General features: G+C 41.3%; 1 pseudogene; it reads right to left on the bottom strand.

The window, feature by feature from the left end:
• Window positions 1–3329: 3329 nt before the first annotated feature.
• LOC145401261 (cold shock-like protein pseudogene) lies at window positions 3330–3707 on the bottom strand (annotated as a pseudogene).
• Window positions 3708–18714: the final 15007 nt, after the last annotated feature.

The following is an 18714-nucleotide window of genomic DNA, read 5'->3' as shown; positions in this document are numbered from 1 at the left end:
CAGATCAGTTGTTATTGTTGTTAAGATTTACCTCCCGTAAGAGATGCGAAAATGTGTAATGGATGCAAGAGCTTATAGAGGTTGGGGGAGTGGACTTTCTGACCACTACTTGGTGGTGGCCAGAATCAAGGTCCAAATAGGATGGAGATATAGAAGAAGGGAGGGACGGGAAGAAGGAGTATTTGTAAGGAGAGTGGAAAGGTTACAAGACGATGAGAAAAAGGCAGAGTACAAGAAAGAAATGGAGGAACGATTGGGCAAATATGAATTGGAGCAGATGGGGGATGTGGAAGGTGTGTGCAGGTTATTTTCAGAAGAAATATGTGCAGCATGTGATGTGGTGTGTGGGATGAAGAGAAGACGGAGGGGTGTGCAAGGAACAGCGTGGTGGAATGAAGAGGTAAGACAGGCTGTGGCACTAAAGAAGAAAGCATACAATGAATGGATGAGAAATAAGGGCGTGGAAGAAGTTGAGAGGCGGAAGAGGGTAGAAAGAATGAGAGAGGTGAAAAGATTAGTAAGAGAGAGTAAGAAGAGAGCGGATGAGAAATTTGGAAGGAACTCGAGTGTAAATTGGAGGGACTGTAAGAAAATGTTCTGGAAAGAGGTGAAAAGAATAAGACAGGGTGGAAGTGAAGTTAGCAGGGGAGTGAAAGATAAAAATGGTAGATTACTAGTGGAGAAGGGAGAAAAGGTGAGCAGATGGAGAGAACACTTTAAGGAATTGTTGAACATGGAGGATGGAAGTAATGCGAGTAGAAGTGGCTGGGGAATGGCTGGGAGGAGGAGAGAGGTGAGAAGACAGGAAGAAATCAGTAGGATAGAAGTTGTGGAAGCAATGAAGAAAGTTAATTTGGGGAAAGCCCCAGGAATTGATGGAGTGTGTGGTGATATGCTGAAGTATGGGGGACAGATAGTAGTAGAATGGATGTGGAAAATGTGCAGATTGGCCTGGGAGGAAGGTAGAGTCCCGGAGGATTGGAAGTCAGGTATAATTATTCCCTTGTACAAGGGAAAAAGAGGTGTGTGGTAATCATAGGGGCATCTGTGTTCTTAGTATATTTGGAAAAGTGTATGGTAGGATACTTATTGACAGAGTTAGAGAAAGAACAGAGGAATTAGTTGAAGAAGAACAAGGAGGCTTTAGGAAAGGAAGAGGTTGTGTTGATCAGATATTCATTCTTAGATCTTTAGAGGAAAAGTTTCTAGAGAAGGGAAAGAAGTTGTATGTGGCTTTCATGGATTTGGAGAAAGCATATGACAGAGTGGATACACAAGGATTGTGGAAAGTATTAAGAATATATGGAACAGATGGGAAGATGTTGAATGCTAAGAATATATGGAATAGATGGGAAGTTGTTGAATGCTGTGAAGAGTATGTATGATGGTGCTAAGACTGCAGTGAGTGTGGATGGTGAACTGAGTGAATTTTTCTCTTTGAAGGTTGGGTTGAAACAGGGATGTGTCATGTCTCCATGGTTGTTCAATCTGTATATGGATGGGGTAATAAAAGAGGTTCAAGGTAGGGTAGTGGATGTTGGAGTGGCCCTGGTGAGAGAGGGTAGTGTTTCTAAACTCCCTGTACTGTTGTTTGCAGATGATACTGTGTTGTTGAGTGAAGACGATGGAGAGCTGCAAGGCTTGGTGGATGAGTTTGGGAGAGTGTGTAAAAAACGGAATCTAAAGGTGAATGTAGGGAAGAGTAAAGTGATGGTCTTTGAGAGAGGTGAAGTCAGTGAATGTACAGCGAGGTTGGATGGTGAGGAATTGGAAAATGTGAGTACATTTAAGTACTTGGGTAGTGTGATGAGTAAGGATGGAGGTTTGGAAGGTGACGTGCTTGAAAGGGTACAGCAGGGAAGAAAGGTTGCTGGTTGCTTGAAAGCAGTGATAAGAAGCAGGGAAGTGAGCATGGAAGTAAAAAAGTTACTACATGACAGTGTTGTGATACCAACTCTAACGTATGGAAGTGAAGCTTGGACGTTGCTGGAAGGACACAAGTCAAGAGTGAGAGCAGTGGAACAGAGTTATTTAAGAATAGCCTCTGAGGAGACAGGCTGACAAATGAGAATATAAAGGAGCGTTGTGGCGTGGATGTGATAGGAAACGTTAGGAGGAATACGCTGAGGTGATTTGGCCATGTGGAGAGGATGAAGGGTGAAAGACTGACGAAGAGAGTGTATGTGAGTGAGGTGGAGGGGGGAAGAGGGAGGGGGAGGCCGAGGATGAGATGGAGGGATGGGGTGGAGAGGTATATGAGAGAGGGTGGTGTGAGTTGGGAGCAGGGCAGTGAAATGGGGGGGAACAGGGCGACGTGGAGGCGATTTGTTTGTGGCCACCCCAAACGGGATTGAGGCGTCTGGCAATAGATAGATAGATAGAAGAGGACCGGGCCAAATAAGGGCCCACCAGAGTAATTTCGAGTGGTGAACTGGGCTCAAGTAGAGCTGCAGGTGGTGATGATAAAGGATAGGAGGAACTGGCTTGATCCAATTAGCCTGTAGTGGCGGAGGACACGCGAAACGATGTAGTTGATCGCGGCCAAGTCTTCGGGATGAGTCTGGCTGGTGGTTAGGAGACAATCTTCTTGCAGACTGTCGAAGTCAGAAGGCGTGTAGAGGTGGTAAAGGGCCTGAATGACGTTGGCGAAGTTCTCCTCTGAGTACCGGGACTGCTAATCACAAAGTTAGGTCATGGTAAGGGACTCGAGGTAGTCGCGTGTCCCGGGACTCACAGGCGGGAGGATGCCGGTCACACGCTGCCGATGATCAGAAGGGGAAGAGAAAGAGGATAAAATTATCGGATGGTCAGTCTCCATCTCTTCAGCAGGAAGTGGCTGTGGTTTCTTCCCTTTCTTCTTTTTCTTCGGTGCTGAAGGGGACGAGGGAGAAGCATGTGCCTCCTCAGTGGGCTGTTGGTCTTCTGCTGTTGCCCCGTCAGGAGAGAAATTGGCAGCCTTGACGACAGCAGCAGGTGGTGGTGAAGGAAGGGTATGGTTGCATTCGTCCTGATGAGTGGAAGGGATGGAAAAGGCGGCCCTCCTCTCAGCTGCTGACGACGGGCGACAGTTGCTAACGTCTGTGGTGTCCATGGGCGGGGCAGAGGTGGGAGTGGAGGAGGAGGCAGTCGCTCTGTTTAAAGGAGCATTGAGCTGCAGCCTTTTTGGCGGTGTTGTGCGGGGTTTGTGAGGCTGCAGCGTGTTGGAAAGACACTACTGACGACGGGTTGGCCGAGCATCACGAGCGAAGCTCTGAGGGATGCTAAGGCGTGGCAGTCTGTTCTTCTAAAAAAACTGGGGGAGTAGAACGAGCAGTGGAACCTTATCATCGTCACAGAACCCCTTTGCCGTCGCAATGCATATTAGCAACGATCATGTCCACACCTCCAGGACATCGGTGATCATCAGACTGGGGTCCTCGTGCCGTGGGATGCCGCTGTGCATGGGTAGCGCCCTGCACGGCCGCACCTCCTGGCCTGGTGACGCCCTTACCCTCGGGACCCTTCGGTGTCTGGACAATGTGGAAAACGACCGTCTCGCTCTGGCCTAACGAGAGCGAAGGGCTCCGTGAACAGGGAGCAGCGATCCCGGAACGGTGCATGAATACATCGGCACCAGTATCCTGGCGCCGGATGAACCTGTACCCCGCCCTCATGCTGTACCACTTTATGGTGCCTTTGATGTTCTGCGCTCCTCCTTCAGGCCCCATACTGCCCGTATAAGCCCCTCTCGACGGGTCTTAGGCTGTGGCAGTAGAGGAAGAGGCCATGGTGGAGAGAGGAGTTGTTGCCGGCACCGTTGCTGGACACGAACTGCACAGGTCAATCAAATAGGGTATAGTTGTATACTACTCTTGTGCTTTTGAAATTATTTGAGTATTTTGTGTGTAATAATGTTAATATGCTACGAGTTTATAAGCATTACAATTTGTATAACTGAAATAACAGTATCTGAATGTATTTCACCCCAACTATTTTGTTTCACCACTTAGGAGAGTGGGCAACACTTCATGAAAATCTCCTTCTGTCCCAGCGAACGTTCACGACTAAAAGGTCATGGATAAAGTTCATTTGTGTGATGTCATAGGCTGATGTGCCTGGCTAGTGTTTGTGAGTCTCGGGCTCTACGAAGTTTTGGCGTGCAATATTGATGTTTTCGAGCCAAATAATGCACTATAACGCCAAGAGTTCAGATTTTCATCTAGCAGTGATAGTAAAACGTTCTGTTACCAATGAATCACAGTATTAAAAAAAAAAAAAACTGTGGTAATTGGCTCCCATGTTTACAACGCGTTTACGATTATTTTTAATCATTTCTAATCTTATCCAACATAGAAGCCACTTTGGCACTTGTAATTAAGCATCCAAATTCGCCTTCAAAAGTTAATGTTAGAGCTGTTTAGAGTGCTCTATATGCATCCCCATTAGTATCTTTAAAGGACAGACTGACAAACAATCTCTCTCTCTCTCTTTCTATATATATATATATATATATATATATATATATATATATATATATATATATGGCATCTGTCAGCAAGGCGATGGCCTATGGTCTTAGGGTTTTTGGACACTGAAGAAGTGTCATGAATGTTTGCAAAAGGGTCAGACCATTAATGGTGCTTCTTATGCATCTGAATTGCGACAGTTCAAGGAAGCAATTAAACTGGAAAGCTGCGAGTAGGCATGCTATTGCTCCAGGACAATGCACCATGGCACAGGTGGCAGTGGCGAGACAGCCAACTGTGGCTATAAACTATTGCCTCATACTTCCTGCTCACCCGACCTGACTTCGTTTGACTTCCAACTGTTTCACAAACTGAAATTCCTCCTTCGTTGTCACGGTTTTCGGAGTGATGATGAAGCCATCCAAGCTGATGAGGCATATTTGGAGGCTCAACATGCGACCTTCTTCCACGACGGGATAGCAATACTTGAATGTCGGTGGACCAAGTGCATTGAACATAGGGGAGATACAGTTAAGAAATAATAAATGAACAATCTTCATCCTGTGATCATTTCTGGATGAGTCCGAGAACGTTTTGAAGGACCCCGTGTTATATATATATATATATATATATATATATATATATATATATATGTGTGTGTGTGTGTGTGTGTGTGTGTGTGTGTGTGTGTACAAAGGGGTGCTAAAAAAAAAAAATCTCAAAATAGACTGACACCAAAGCAAAAAGAAACAGTTCCCCATTGCGCCAGTAGGCACAACTTGCACGCAGTCTGGTGAATCATTCTGCCACGTAGCATCACACTGAGAAAGTCGAATCCTTTTTTCTGGTATTTTTCTTTGTTTATGCAGGCGATTTATGCAATATTCGTCTTCAAACTATTATGATAGACTTGAATGAACAAGGAGTGTGCATTAATTTTTGTTTTTTGCTCGGGAAACTCATGCTCGAGGAAGCTTTCAAGGTGCAAGCTACGAAAAAATCATATGTCTACGAATGGTGCTCTTGTTTTAAGAAAGGCAACATGTCAGTCCAAGATTCTCCATGTCCTGGCCATATTTCGATCTCATGAACAGATGATAACATTGAGACAATGCGACAGGCAATCTTGTAAGATCGTCGTCACATTTTTGACGAACTAGTGGAGGACACAAACGTTTCTTGGAGTTCAGTCCAATGGATTTTGACACAAGATTTTGGCATGCACCGGGCCTTGCCAAACTTCGTCCCCGTCTTGTAACGGAAGATCATTTTATGTGAATATGCCTCATGACATGAAGGAACAGTTGAGATATTCTCAATAACTTCTTTCAAATGTTTCTACGGGTGATAAGATCTGGGTGTTTGTGTATGACTCGAAAACCAACGTGTAGTCCATTCAGTGAAAGAAATGAACATCTCCAAGACTGAAAAAAAAGCGTGTCTACTCAAGTCTAACATCAAGACAATGTTCATCTTCTTTTTTGACATTAAGGGAGTCGTCGATAAAGAATTTCTTCCCCATAGACAGACTGAACCAGCAGTTTTAAATTACAGTGCTGAGACATCAATGGGAAGGCATCAGGCGCAAATGCCCAGAGAAATGGCGCACCCAGAGATGGGTCTTGCATCACGACAATGCCCCATCACACACCATGTTGTCAGATCAGCAATTTTAGGCCAGAACAACGACATTGTTGCTCCGCACCCATCGTAAACACAAGATCTCGCTCCCTGTGATTTTTTGTTCCCCAAGATTAAGTCAGAATTGAATGGCTGAAGATTTGGCAACTTAGATGAAATCCAGGAAAAAAAAAAAAAAAAAAAAGGGGGAGTCTCTGGTAAAGGTGACAAAAGACGACTACAGGAAGTGTTTCCAGGAATGGGGAAAAATGCTGTGAAAAGTGCATAGCATCCTAACGGAAGTACGTTGATGGGATGTGTAATGGATTTCCCGTAAGTCTTGTAATGCAGCTTTTTGCAAAAAAATCCAGAAATTTTTTGGTAACCTCATTACAAACACACACACACACACACACACACACACACACACATATATATATATATATATATATATATATATATATATATATATATATATATATATATATATATATATATATATATATATATTCATAGTTAGGGTAGAATAAACGGCAGAGTTAGGGAAATTATGAAAACTTAGCTGGGGAGGAGCCAAGGGGTTTTAAGAATGGAGAATTCTGCATAAATCAGATATTTTGGCTGAGATGCTTGATGGAAAAATATCTAAAGAGAGGAAAGAAGTTGAAGGCTGTCTTCATGGATTTGGTGAAAACATATGATAAAGCTGACAGACGAGGAATGTGGAAGGTATTAAAAAACAAGGAGTACATGAGATGCTGTTGGATGCGGTGAAGAAAGCTTATATCAGGGTTTGAAGGCTGCAGTTCATGTAGACAGTGAGGTAAGTATGTTCTTTGATCTGTGGGTTGTATGGAAGCAGGGGTGTATCAAGTGTCCGTGATTGTTATCACCCGCTAACCAAGGCGATAATGTAGCCGCCAGGATCTGTGTGTGTGTGTGTGTGTGTGTGTGTGTGTGTGTGTGTGTGTGTGTGTGTGTGTGTGTGTGTGTGTGTGTGTGTGTGTACCATAATATCTAAAAAATCAAGTGGGCAAATTGTATTCAAACATTGTGGGCAGCATATCGGGAACTGTGGCTTGACTGACTAGATTTTTGGTGAAGCTGCGAAGATATGCCTCCGATCGGCAGAGGATTACTGGTCTAGTATTTTTAGACAGACGAAAAAAGACAGTGAAATGTGGAGGGCAAAATCTTGTTTTGAATGTCATTTTTGTTTCGTCAACGTGGTGAGGGGATAATGTAATCACCTATCTTTGTGTGTGTGTGTGTGTGTGTGTGTGTGTGTGTGTGTGTGTGTGTGTGTGTGTGTGTGTGTGTGTCTGTGAGTGTCGTGTGTCTGCCTGTTATCAAAATATCTCAAAATCAAGAAGGCAAATCGTATCCAAACTTTATGGTATATGTGGCATGAAATGATCATATTTTGACGAAGCCGCAATGATATACCTCTGAGTGGGAGAGGATTACTGATTTAGTTTTCTAATGATGGCGGGAGATACGCATTCGAGGTTAAAAATACTTTGGCTTTTATGCTTGTGTATGGATGCAGTTATAAACGAGATATTAGGATGGGCAGTGGTTGTGATAATGTTTCTAGCAAGAGAAGGTGAGGTGCGGGAACTTCCTGTGTACTTTTTTGCTGATGATTCTGTGTTACTCAAGGAATATGCATGTGGGCAGCAAGGCTTGTGAGGAAAAGAATGTAAGAAACATTCTAAAATGTGAAAGTAAATAAGAGTAAAGTTGTTGTCTTTGAGGGAAATGAGGCCAAAGAATGCAGTGAGGCTGGATGGCGAAGAAATGGAGAATGTGAGTGCATTCAAGTACATAGGCAACAATGAGTAAGGATGGAAGTTTAGAGGATAAAGTGTTTGAAATGTTACGCTGGGTAGAAAGACTGCTGGTTATGGTTAACTGAAATGGAATAGGGAAGTGAGCATGGATGGAAGAAAGTCACTGTATGGCGATTGTCCTCCCCACTGTAACACACAGAAGTGAAATTTGGGCATTGTTGAATATTGATAAGGATTAGGGTGGTCCTCAAAAGTACATCTAACCAAAAAAATAACTTTCTAAAGGTGCTTCCTTATAAAATAATCCATACAGATAAGAAAATGGTTGGTGTCAAATACTGTCATTAAACGACTTCATTGAATACCGTCACAGGTGCAGTGAATAAAACAGGTTTTTGGTCTCTGAGTCGGAGGATACCTGTATTGCAGTTGTCGATACTGAAACGAAAAACAGTAGGAAATTTCACTTTTTCAGTGGGATAATTAAGAATAAAATTACTTCATTCCTGTAATTCTGGGGTATTGACAAATTAAGAAATAAAATTAAAACACCAAAAAGGTATTATAAACTATCGCATTTCACAAGCAAAAAATTAATTCCAGGAGAGGCTAGGTGGAGTTCCAGCATTGTTAGTGCCAGGGAATCAGTGATGATGCCACTCAACAAATTGCAGTAGATATTTACGTTGTTGTTCGTCTTTCGTAATGGCTTGTTTATAGTCATGGATAAGAGCTACTCCACGTTCGGAAAAGTCATTTACAACGACGGTCGAGTCCAGTACCTGTCGTGCTTACTGGAAGGAAGAGCAATCCTCCCAGTCAGCAGTGTCTCCACCTAGGGAGTCCATGTTGATGTTGAATGCCTCAAAAATCTGGCTTCAGGCAGATGTGATGAAACTTGCAACAGTCATATCGGCGGTGACTTCCTTTGCTGCTACGGACAGATCAACAAGTGCTCTTGGTTTAGGATTCTTGTCATTTTCCTCCTTGAAAGTGACCACCACTTTATTCTTGACATCGATGGGAATGGTCCCATCCAATATAGCAAATCCAGCTGCCTCTTCGCTCAGGTACCACAGGCGATTGGCGAGTTTTTTGCTAGCGACCGTGGCAATGCTGAAATCAGGATAGACAAGCAGCCTTCTCAAGAATGCTGGAACTCCAGCTGGTGCAGCAATGGCTGATGGAGCATCGAACCAGGCTTTGACATACAATAATCCAGTGATTTTTTTTTTTTTAATAACAAAACAGAGGAAGGAAAAAACAAATTAATAAAAAAATAATCCATACACCAGATTACTGGTGTCCTCTCTTCAAAAAATATCTGTAACAGTTAGACTTGAACAGCTGTGGTTTGAAATTTGGAGGGAAACAACTGTAAGGAAGCGAGTTCCAGAGAGATGCAGTTCGGGTAATGAAAGATTTCTGATAGGCAGAAGTTCTGCAATATGGCTGAGTGTCATTCCAGTCATGAGCGCTACCAGATGCCCGTACTGCACGAGGGAAAGCATGGAGAGGTGGCACCGTGGACGCAACTTCGTTCGAGCATTTGCTAAAAAAATATCTAAAATAATGCAAGGGAGGCAACATTCCTTCTTACTTGCAGGGGAGGTAGTTTATTTGTAATGGCAGGGTTGATAATAATTCTAACAGCTTAGTTCTGAATTTTGTCTAGTTGTTTTAATGCAACCTCTCCACAACCATTCCACAAGGGTGAACAATATTCAAGCTGAGAGCGCACATGACTCATAAATTATAGCCAACTGCTCATCAGCGAAGAAGTTACGGACTCTGTACAATAATCCAAGTTTCTTTGAGGCGGTTTCAGCAAGTGATCTGACATGAGAGGTCCAGCTGAGGGCACTGTTAAGTGAGACGCAAAGAATTTCAATACTTTTGGAGATAGGAATATTAGTAGCACTGAAGGCAATGTACGAATCTGGCAATAACTGTCTATTAGTAAACTGTAATATATTTAGTTTTACTAGCATTAAAAGAGACAAGGTTGTTTTGTCGCCATTCACTGATCGTAGATAGATCTTGATTTATGGAGATGACTGTACTGAGCTGAGTGGTAAAGATATGAGACTTTGGAAATGGGTGTCTGAGTGTGAATGAACTATGTAGTGTTGAGTCATCTGCGTATGAGTGGATGGGATTGTGGGTGACAGATAAGAGATCATTAATATGAACCATGAATAGGGTTGGCCCCAGAACTGACCCCTGCAGCATGCCGGCGTTAATTGAGTGGAAATTGGAATATACATCATCTACTTTTATTCTTATTTTCCTCTGTCGAAAGCTTTAGAAATATCAAGAGCTCTGCATGAGTTTCTCCATGTAGATCAATTGGTTGATGGATGGTATGAGTTAAGAGATTGAGTATGTCAATGGTGGATCTTCCGTGGCAAAAACCATGTTGTCTAACACTAATTAAGTTGTTGGATTCAAGATGTTTGACAATGTGCTTATTAATTAAAGTTTCAAATACCTTACCAAGAGAAGATGTGACAGCTATTGGTCTGTAATCAGAGGGGTCAGAGGAACTTCCTTTCTTTGGAGCTGGGTGGATATTGGCTTCTTTCCATGAATTTGGGAATAAAGAAGTATGTATGCATAGTCTAAATAATTTAACTAGAACAGAGGCATGTTCAGGGGAACACTTTTTCAAAACAATTAGCAGAATTCCATCTGGGCCTGGAGCTTTGTTGGTAGGTAAATTGTCTAGGATGGATTTTACGTATCTTGTCTGTGTTTTAAGTGGGTCAATTTCGGGAGAGTCAAGTTCCAGTACTGGGACATTCTGGCTCGTATCGTCTATAGTAGAGTTTCTAGCAAAAGTACTGGCAAAGATATCTGCTTTCCCACGTGGGTCATTTGTAACACTGCCATCTGAAGATTTTAGTGGGGGAATGGAGGATGACTTGTTAAAGTTATTATTGAAAGAATTAATAGCTGACCAGAATATTCTATTGTCATTAGGGTTGTTAAGAAGTTTTGATGCTTGCTTTTGAAGAAAGTTTGATTTAGCTAGATTTAATACAGCTTTTGCATGATTTTTTGCAATTTTAAATTGAGACAGTGATTCAGATGTTTTTGATTTTAAGTAAGAGTTTTATGCTAATGACTTTTGGGCTGTTGCTCTGGCACAGTTGCCATCAAACCATTTTGGAGAGTTCGGTCTTTTAGTGACCTGTTGACCTGGTATGAAAAATCCATACCAGCTAGAATTAAGTCGTAAATGTGGGACTGGGTAGAATTGGGATCACTAGAGAAGAAAGACTGCCATAGAATGTCAACAAGATAATTTCTAAATCCATCCCAGTTTGCCCTATCAAAGTGCCATCGGGTCACCCTGACAGGTTCAGAACTGGGAGGTGTTGGGGGGTTAACTTATAAGGTTTTGATGGGATTGTGGTAAGAAGATCCAAGTGGTGACAGTACCTTTATCCTGTATTGATCTGGATTATTTGTCAAGAATAAATCCAAAAGATGGGCATTATGGTCAGGATTATCAGGTATTCTGGTTGGTTGCTTTACCAACTGGGTGAGATTAAACGATTCTGCAAACAGCTCGCACTCTAGACCAGCGTTGTCAGTCCTGGCAGAATGCAATAACCATTCAACATTATGTCTGGTAAAATCACCCAAAATGGTAATTTCAGTGCTAAGGGCAAGGTTAAGGTTACTGAAATGTGTGGATATGGAATCAAATACACTGGGTTCCGAAGAAGCAATGGGGGAGCGATAAACTACACAAATATATTTGGTAATATTTTGACAATTTAGTTTATATAATGAGTAATCAAGACTGGATGAAGTGAAGTTTAAAATAGTGTCAACTGCATATTGGGATTTGATATAACAACAGGTGCCGCCCTTGTTACGGAAGTTTGTAAGGAAATGGTAACCGGGAAAACAAATTGGGGATATATCAGTAGAGGGTGAGTTTTGTGGTTCTGTGAGGAAAAGGGCCAAAGGGGATATGGACTGAAGGAAAAAATGACCTGAGTCTAAATTTGTGGTAAGGCCACGGATGTTGGTGAAGAATATGGCCGCACTGTCACTTCTTCGCTGTCGAGCATTCCCGGAAATAGCAACAGTCGCTGCCGGCACAGTCACTTGATGGCTACCGGGAGGACCCTGTGCCACCAGTCCTACCCTGCCGGTGGTGGCAATCCGAGGTACCACCTCATTTAATAGTAACATTGGAGCGGCCATTACTAAAGCGAGTGAACAAAAGGTGTAATATGTTATGCGCATGTAGTGTGGTGTAGACAGTTGAAAGTAGAGGTATTATGAGAGCATGCTGGCCTACTTTCTGTGTAAATGAATGCACTGAAAATGTTCAGCAAAGGGAGAAGGTCATGATCAAGTCCTGAGGGCTCGTGAAACTGGAACTCCAGCTCTCCCTATCACCAGCTTGCCATCCACCTCGGGAGTACTGCCCTGTTCGACTGGTGCTACAGTCTACTCCTCAAAAATTGGCTCACAAATCGGCTCTGGCCAGAGTTCTCAGCAGCATTCAATTGAAACTGAGCTCGGAACAAATATATCTTGATTCCATAGATCATGCAGTCCATCCACCTTGCATGGTGATGGGCACCTGGCTGGAGGAAGTTGAAAGATGCCCCTGGTAGATGCTTACCAAAGAAAACAGTGACTGACTCAAGAAGTTCAAGGTAAACATCTCTGGGTTGGGCAATTTCATGTTCCTTGATGCAAAATGACACTTGTTCTTTGGAACTGCAAAACGCACTGACCACCACAGGATCCAGATCAACGGGTATCAATGGCACAAGCTTCACTTGATCGGTGGTTTTCCATTTTGACTGGAAACGCTTGAATATAGCTATATCCAGACTAGAAGACAGGGCGAATCACATTGTGAAAACTGTTCCTACAAGCAAATCCAAGATGTCATGACGAAATGCGAAATGAAATAGTGGGCGTCCCAGCTATTGCTGTAGAAGAGGCAACACACCAAATGCTGACCTAGTGTTATTAGACGTCATAACAAAGCTCATACCGACCACCTTCTCTGACAACTCCCATTCCTAGAGACAATTCATTACAGCAATAGTCATTGCTTGCCCAGTCTTCGTAGAAATCTTTGGTACACCAAGATACTGAAATTGACAGGAACATGGTCAACTTTCTGTCCTTCGGAAGGATTTTCCCATACCAGTGGTTAATTACAGTGTTTAGTTCCTACGTGATGTAACACTACTCAGTATTTCACTGTAACAATATCTTGACAATCTAAGAGTCTTACCTTGTTTAATCAGGGTTTATTGGAGACGATGTTTTGATCTACTCTTACTGAGACAATGTAATCAATAGCGAGAGTATCCGATAGCTGATGAATGGCTTGTGGCTGATCATTTATATACACTGTTGGAATCGTTGTCTAGGCCAAACCAGAATATGACAGAATATTCTAGGAAGTACTACCATGGGCCGGCTGATGTAATGCCATTAGGTTAAGTATGGTTGTATTTCTAAACTCATTAAATATATTAAATCAAACTGAAAATTTTATATCTAATTAAATTAAAAATTATTAAATCTAAGGTTACCTAAAATTTTATGAATACTAAGATAAACTGAAACGAGTCATGATGTAGCACTGTGCCCAGGTACTGCACGTCTCTGATGGCTGATATGGAGTAATAAGGGATCATGTGGCAGCAGTAATAGTTGATGAAAGCGAAAGTAATTTTGCAAAAGTTAATATTTCAGTGTGTACAACCAAAATAAAGCAAAGCACTTTCGAAGTATTCATACTGAAATTTGAGGACCATCCTAATATACATATTTATCTATTTATTTATTTTTCCAAGCTTATAGCTTCACATTTATCTACATTATTTTTGTCTATTTCTTTCTGTTTCATTAACTAAACAAGGTCATTTGGAATGATTCAGTCTTTAGTTGTTGTTTTTTTCCTACATCTGATTCTGTCATCTGAAAATTTCGGTACCATAGAATCTACTACATATATTCTAGATCAGAAGTATATAAAGTAAAAAAAAAAAAATCTAAGGACTGAGCCTTGAAAAACTTCGATTGTTGCTTTAAGTCAATCCAGTACTCCACCATTTATTACTACCCATTGTTTGTGATTCCGGATATTTTGTGTGTGGTGCACATTCTCCAATTTTTGTGTAAATATTGTTCTAATACAGTTTTTTAAAGCCGACTCCAATTTTGATTTTATTTTTGGAGAATATTTTTTTTTTTAAGTTATGTTACGTTAGGTTAGTTAATATTAATAATTAGGATTGTTTGATGGCTTAACCACACTCCTTTCCTGACAGAAATCCACTCGTTACAGCTGCGTTTAGAGCAGGGCCACTGAGCAACAGTGTTTCCAACCTCTAAAATTTCTTCGCCCTACTGTACAGACACTGAAAATGCCCTACATTTCCTTTCATCGCCCTACGGCTCAGGATGAAAATATTACTCTACAAGTTGGTAGTTTACATATATACATATATAATGGCATACAGCTATTATGGTTTCTGTTGTTTAGTGCAGTACTAGACCTACACCTTATCTTCCTGCAAAAATAATTTTAATATGTAATGAGTGTGTACACTGTGGGAGCGCCTTGTCGTGGCTACCCCCGTCTTGGGGAAGTCAGCTAGGTATATGTATGTGTATGTAATCTAGATTATATATCTTTCCGCAAAAATAATAATTTGAACATAAGTTATAATGTAGATAATGGCCCTCTCCAGCCTCAGCCCTCTTTAAATCAGAATCAACCTCCTTTTCAAAAAGAAATCTGTAACTGTATTGGCTGAAGAAGGTACGTGGCACAACCCACCACCTTCTTTAGTTGTATTAGCACTCTGTACCTTTTACAGCAATAAATTTTTCAATTTAATTCAAAACATTCATACAGTTTTTGGTAGTAAAAGTAATATGTCTTTTTGAGCCCCCCCCCAAAAAAAAATAAAGGAGCAACTCAGTTTTATTTTACAGCAGCTGATGCGCTGTCAGCTGCCAGAGTCACTCATTAGTTATCATTTAACCAGTTTTTCTAGAGGGTAATAGAGAATATTAAAAAACAACTTTTTTTTTTACATATTTTCTTTCCACTTATAGAATTTATCTTTGGCTGCAAAGTAAATATAACTCATGGCAAAAATTCAAAATCGCCCTACATTTTGCTCAGTTTACGTAAAATGCCCTACGGCCCTACAATCCATGATATGACGCACAATCGCCCTACGGTTGGCAACACTGTTGAGCAGATCCACCACGAATGCTTATGTTCATCGAATGCTTACGGCGGCATAACTAAGATTTTGGTATGATGTAGCATTCAGGGAAATGCTTTTATTTTGAAATATATATTGTACTTAGATATTATTTGTTATTATCATTAACTAACCTAATTATTAGTATTATCTAACCTAACCTAACTTCTTAAAATAATTTCTCCCCCCAAATAAATTCAAAATTGGAATCAGCTTTAAAAACTGTATTAGTAACAAAATTTATATAAAATTGGGAGAACTTGCACCAGACACAAAAGATCCGTGATTCCTCAGCCAGTGACCTATCCATGAACATTATTTATTTACAAAACTGTGAGTGTTAAATTTCGATATTCAGAGTAAAATGGAACCTCATCAAATGTAATCTTTGATCAAGACATGTAATTGCCAGTGGTATTTTGGCTTACATGTTTTAAAATATCCAATAAATTTGTAAGACACAATATCGTGTTGCAGGATCCATGGTTTTCATCTGGTATGTGGCTATGCTTATCAAGAAACAATCATTTGATCACTAACTTATCTTTCCAAAAATGTCTAAGTCTTTCCCCAGCAGTGATGTTGCATCAATTATGTTCCTTCTCAATTGCAATTTTTAGCATTTTAAAAGCCACCTTTTGCCATCTAAAATGTTAGTATATTTAACACTGATCATAAACGTGTGCTAACATAGCTTGTACTGGCATTTATCTGGTGCTTATGGATCATTTAGTGCTTCCTGTTAACAACTCATTCTATTGATGATAGTTTAATTATATGACTCTTCCGAGTAAGAGTGGGTAATTGATGCATAACAATCATCGAAACTGCACAAATAACTTGAATGAATATTATCAAAGGTAGTATTTCAGGTGAAACGTAAATATACCATTTAGTAGTACTGAATTACTACATGATTCTTTCTTGTATTATAATATGTTTATTCCAGAGCTCTATCAAGTTTTTCACTTGGTTGATTTCTAGTACATTTTGTATGTCACTGCCGCCCAAAATTTTGATTAGGCAAAGTAGTATACAGAGTATACAGAGGTTGGGGGAGTGGACTTTCTGACCACCGCTTGGTAGTGGTGAAAGACAAGATACAAATGAGATAGATATATAGGAGAGAAGGGCAGGAGGAAGTAGTCCGTTGAAAGACGGTAGAACGGTTTCAATAGAATGAGAAAATGGCGGAATATAAGAGAGAAGTGGAGGAGCGATTGGATAAATATGATTTGGAGCAGATAAGGGAGGTAGAAGGTGTGTGCAAGATATTCACAGAAGAAATCTGTGCAGCATGTGAGTTGGTGTGTAGGGTGAAGAGCAGACGAAAGGGGATGCTGGGAACAACATGGTTGAATAAAGAAGTGAGACAAGTCGTGGTGCAAAAGAAGAAAGCATATTATGAGTGGATGGGAAGCAGATGTATGGAGAAAGTTGAGACACGGAATGGAGAGCTAAATGTAAAAACGAAGAGAGAGGTGAAAAGATTTGTAAGAGAGAGTACGAAGAGAGTGGACGAGGAATTTGAAAGAAATTTGAATGTGAATTGGAGGGAATATAAGAAAATGTTGTGGAAGGGGGTAAAGAGAGTTAGACAGGGTGACAGAAAAGGTAGCAGGGGAGTGAAAGATAAAGATGGCAAGATTGCTAGTGGAGAAGGGAGAAAAAGTTAGCAGGTGGAGAGTACACTTTAAGGAACTGAAACATAGAGAATCAAAGGAGTGCGATTATTAGTGGATGAAGAATGGCTGGGAGGAGGAGGGAGATGAGAAGGAAAGGAAAGATCAGTGGGATGTAAGTAGTGAAAGCAATGAAGAAAGTCAAAATGGGGAAAGCTCCAGGAATTGATGAAGTGTGTGGTGCAATGCTGAAGCAATGGGGATAGTAGTGGAGTGGATGTGGAAGATGTGCAGATTGGCCTGGGAGGAAGGTAGTGTCCAGGAGGATTGAAAGTCAGGTATAATTGTTCCCCTGTACAAAGGAGAAGGGGAAAAAGAAGTGTGTGTGGTAATAATAAGGGCATTTGTATTAGTGTAATAGGAAAAGTACAGTATATGGCAGTATACTTATTGACAGAGTTAGGGAAATGTATAACAGAGGAAATAGATGGAGAAGAACAGAGAGGTTTTAGGAGGGGAAGAGGTTGTGTATATTCGTCCTTAGATCTATGGTAGAAAAGTTTCTAAAAAGGGAAAGAAGATCCATGCGGCCCTCTTGGATTTGAAGAATGCATATGACAGAGTGGATAGATAAGGAATGTGGAAAATATTAAGAATATTGGGAGTACATGAAGCAGTTGAATGCCATGAAGAGCATGTATGAGGACGCTAGGGATGGCGAACTGTGTGATTTTTTTTCTATCTGACTGTTGAAATGAAACAAGGATGTGTCATGTCTCAATGGTTGTTCGATCTGTACGTGGATAGGGTTAAAAAAGAAATACTCGTACAAGGTAGGACAATGGATGTTTGAACGGCATTAATGGGAGAGGGCAGCGTTTAGAAATTTCCTGTTCTGTTGTTTGCAAATGATACTGCATTGTTAAGTGAGGACGAAGGGGGAACTGCAAGGCTTGGTGTATGAGTCAGGAAGCGTGTGTAAGAAAAGGAATCTAAAGGCGAATGTAGGGAAGAGTAAAACTGTGGTGTTCGAGAGAAATAAAGTCACTGAATGCACAGTGAGATTGAATGGTGAGGAAATGGAAAATTTGAATACTCCGAAGTACTTGGGTGTGATGAGTATGGATGGAAGTTTTGAAGATGAAATCCATGAAAGGGTACAACAGGGAAGAAAGGTTTCTCGTTCTTTGAAAGCGGTGATAAATGATGTGGAAGTGTGCATGGAAGTAAAAAAGACGCTGCATGGTACTACTGTGATACCAACTCTAACGTATGGAAAGTAAGATAGGACCTTGTTGGAAGGACACAGTCAAGAGTGAGAGCAGTGGAAATGAGTTTTTTGAGAGAAGCATGTGAAGTTACATGGACAGACAGAATGACAAATGAGGTAGTGAAGAAGCGTTGTGATGTGGATGTGGATGTGACAGAAAGCGTTAGGAGAAGTACATTGCAGTGGTTGGGCCACGTGGAGAAGGTGGAGGGCGAGAGACTAACGAGGGAGTGTATGTGAGTGAGGTGGAGAGGGGGAGAAGGAGGGGGAGACCGAGGATGAGATGAAGGGATGCATTGGAGAGGTATATGAGTGACGAGGGTGTGAGCTGGGGGGAAGGAAGCAAAACAGCAGAGGACAGGGCGACATGGAGGCGATTTATTTGTGGCCACCCCTCACGGGATTGAGGCGTCTGGCTATAGAAAGACAGGAAATAGTACTATAGCGGAGTTTGCAGAATCTTATATCATCTTAAGGTAAGTGCCTGAGAGTGAGTGGCTAAGACTTGTGACTTACGGAAACTTTACTCGGGGCAAGGAAGTTGGACTTACTGCCACAACTACAATGAAACGGTTTTAGAGGGTGAAGCGAAACGCTGTGGTACATACCTAAAGTGCTGTCTTTTTCTTCCCCATTGTATAGCCTGTATGTCACACCTATAGTGGAGAGGATAACTCACAGGGGTTAGTTGTAATG

The sequence above is a fragment of the Coenobita brevimanus genome, chromosome 55 (assembly GCF_032717465.1).
Source record: "Coenobita brevimanus isolate Jiangsu-jjx chromosome 55, ASM3271746v2, whole genome shotgun sequence".
In the NCBI taxonomy this organism is placed as follows: domain Eukaryota; kingdom Metazoa; phylum Arthropoda; class Malacostraca; order Decapoda; family Coenobitidae; genus Coenobita; species Coenobita brevimanus.
The sequence above is the reverse complement of the archived record's forward strand: the minus strand, read 5'-3'. Positions and strand labels throughout refer to the sequence as shown.